This window comes from Quercus robur, chromosome 4, assembly GCF_932294415.1.
Source record: "Quercus robur chromosome 4, dhQueRobu3.1, whole genome shotgun sequence".
Classification (NCBI taxonomy): Eukaryota; Viridiplantae; Streptophyta; class Magnoliopsida; order Fagales; family Fagaceae; genus Quercus; species Quercus robur.
The window spans coordinates 2,351,380-2,354,906 of NC_065537.1; the positions used below are offsets into that span (position 1 = coordinate 2,351,380).

At 35.5% G+C, this 3,527-nt stretch overlaps 1 long non-coding RNA gene across 1 annotated transcript; it reads left to right on the forward strand.

Moving 5' to 3' along the window:
• The first annotated feature begins 940 nt into the window (after window positions 1–940).
• On the forward strand, window positions 941–2,801 carry LOC126724337 (uncharacterized). Its single transcript, XR_007654935.1, has 2 exons — window positions 941–1,506; window positions 2,593–2,801. It is a non-coding gene; the product is annotated as an uncharacterized LOC126724337 (long non-coding RNA).
• Window positions 2,802–3,527: the final 726 nt, after the last annotated feature.

Sequence of the window (3,527 nt, forward strand, 5' to 3'; positions counted from 1 at the left end):
GGATCAAAATCAATGAAAAGTGTTAAAAATTACTTTAGAGATGTTAATGGAATGAAAAACACTTGAATTCAGTTGGGTTTTGATGTAGAAACATTAAAACAGGGGTTTGGGAGAAGATGGGAGGCGTTTAAAACAAATGTCCCACAAAATACCCTTTAAAAAGCTGATCTGGAAATTTTCGCTTGTATCTCGCTGGTTAGCTTCCCACAAAAATTTCCCTGGTATCTCGCCGGTATTTCACTTGTATTTCGTTGATAAGCCTTACTCGCGAAACAGTCGCGAAACTCTTAGAACCATGTCTTGTCTAGCTCTCCGGATCTCGCAACAAGCTCCATGTTGCATCTGCCATCCTTGGCTTTTTCTAATGCTTCCTAGCAATACCAAACCATCACTTGACACTCTGAAAGGGTGTGATAAGTGTTTGGGCTATCAACCTCTCAATGGTATGGAAATGGAGAGGTAGGAGTTGAGGAAAATCCACAAGCATATGTGTAGAGATATATTGTAACATCCCTGTCACAAAAAAAAATAAAAAAAGGGGACAAGTCAGATTTTTAGTTCCCACGTGCCCCTCACCTAACCCCACTCCCTATCACTCATTTTCACCCACCTCTCTTCTCTCTTTTGGCCGGCTCTCTCTTTTCTTTCTTTCATTTTCTTTCTTTTCTCTTTACTTAAACACACACACACACACTCACTTCCACACTCACCCGCCGGCCTCCACTCCAAACCACACCATCTCACCATCATTTTTCCGACAAGATCACTGGAAAAATACTTAGGAACCCCAAAGCACCTTCATCATTTTATTTGAGGTAAAAGTTCTAATCTCTTTTGATGGGTATTATGTTCTTGTTTGAGGTTATTTTACCCAAGCTTTAATAATGATATTCATGTGATTTAAGAGCTTTAGAAATGATATTCATTTGATTTAAGAGCTTTGGAAATGATATTCATGTGTTTATATGTATGGGTTTTGGTCTTGGTGGATGTATTTGATGAGTGAGTTCATGATTTTTACAATGATGGCTATCTAAGGCTTGTTATGGTGAAAATTTAGAGGTTTTGAGTTATAACATGTAATAGATGGTGAATATAATTTTTATTGATTATTTGGAGCTAGTTAAAGATTCAAATTGTTTGTCTTGGAGAAAATTATGATTTTGGTGTCATGGGTCACTTGATGATGTTATATAAATCTTGTGGGAAATACTTATAAAGTGTGGAGATTTTGATGTTAGATATGACACCTTGAGTGATTTATGAGTATAAATGGGAGTCTATGCCTTGCAAATTAAAGTGTTTTGAGAAATTTTGGAAGTGGAATACATTACATGTGAGGTTGAATACTAGGCTTGCCTAATTAAGTTCTTACTTGGCAATTCCTAATTTGTAGTTAGATACAATTTCAAACTTTGTGCTCATTGTGATAGGTTTGCTTGATATTGTTTAGGTTCTAGCTAATCTCCCTTGGAGCTTGAAGAATTAGGATTTTGCGGTTGCGAGGTAAGTAGCTTTTTAATGGGATTTTGAAAAATAATCATGTTGTTTTTGGGTTAAACATACTTTTGGAAACTACTTATGGAAACTATATTTTTCTAAAAATTATTGTGTCGTAACCTCAATATATAGATATAAAAAAAAAAATATATATATATATATATATATATATATAAATATGATCATATATGAAAATGCATCATATTTGGTATTGCGTTTGGGGAAATGCATGAATTGTTGATATGGAAAAATGAGCATTTTTTATTTAATCTTTGATAAGGAAATCTTGGATGTTATGGTATATTAGAAAATTTAAAGATGCTTATCTTGTCTTAGTACTTGGGAAATTGCTAGAAAATCTGTTTGACAAGAATAAAGTTGAAACCTTACAAACTTTGTAGAAGTGAGATTATTTAAGTTTTTTCTGAAACTATCTGGATATGGACTATGTGTTTCAAAGTAATGTAACCTGTGAATTGTTTTAACACCATGCCATGTGTGATTTCCTGGTGATCACCCGATTTGGTTTCCGTAGTCTTTGTGACAATGGAATCAAATCTAGGTCAGTGCCTTTTCATTTTGGATGACGCGTTCTTCCCTGCTGTCCATGGGGGGAAGAGGTTTCTTGATTGTGTGTGGGTGAGGCTGCTGCCTATGGGGCCAAGAGACCACATGCAAGAGCGGTCCTATTTGACGCGCTCTCTCTGCTGACCATGGGGGGAGAGAAAAACCTCGAGAGTATGGGTGAGGCTGCTGTCCATGGGGACAAGAATTTGTATACCAGAGATGACAATATCATGCCAGTTGTGAATGGATGGATCCCCTGACTAGTTTATGTGGTAGTATGGTATATTTATGATAAGTTACCGTATATTAGATTTTATGACTTTAGAAATTATATTGTTAAGGCTCACAGATTATAGTATATAGTTTCAAGGTATTTACTTTAAGAAACTTTGTGTTTCATTATTAAATCATTCTTGTCATATTATTATTATTATTATTGAAGATGAAACGTGCATTTCCCCCACCCCCATTAAATATGCTACTTACTGGGTTCTATCTCATCCCATTAATTTATAAACTTTTCAGAGTAGGCAACAATCTTTTGAGACAGCTTTTTGGTGGCTAATAGTAGTTAGACTAACTACTGATGGAGGCTAAACTTTTGTAATGGAGATATTATATATTGTACATCTTAGAATAGGCTTGACTCATTCTTTTGTATATTATAGTGATTGTGACTTTATTTCCACTGATGGGACAAGTTGTTGATATGTAATTATTTATTCAGACCTCTATTATTTTGTGGCCAGTGGTCATTGTAATTAATGCTTAGAGCTCTAACTTACTCTGAGAGTATATTCAATGGAATTATAACGGCAATTCTTGATATTAAAACTTGATATAATTTTTGTGAATTGGATTGTCACAAAAGGAAAGAAAGGAAAAAAAAAAAAAATCTATAGGTACTTTGAGATGTGATTTCTCATGCCGTGGACCCTCTTGGGTTTGGGGCATGACATATATGGGTATGATAATCTCTAACTCTCAAGGTTTGAGGCTAGGGTTTTCTCTCAGAAACACTCCTTAACATTTGTGGGTAATGTGGGTATATATAGTGTGGGTACAGAAAGTGTGTATCAGATAATATAGTTTGGCAAAACAGAATGTCTCGTGGGAAGGCCTTACCCGTGAAATACTCGCAAGACACAGCTGTCTCCATCTGTATTGACTCTTCGTATTTCAGTCATGTGCAGGGCACATGCATTACTTCGCGGGATGCTAAGTCCCGAGATACCCGCGAAAACCTCTTCAGTCTTCAATAGCTTGAGTCTTCACACACTCTCTCTCTATCACACAACCCTTACAATCATATCCTACAATAAATACAGGGTACAAAAGATTGAATAAAATTACAATCAAATTTGGCACGGAATAAAAGCCAACTAAATATATTGTTGTAAATTGCAACTTTACAAGTCTTCTGCTATTCATGTATCCCAACTTGATTCTCTAGTGGATTA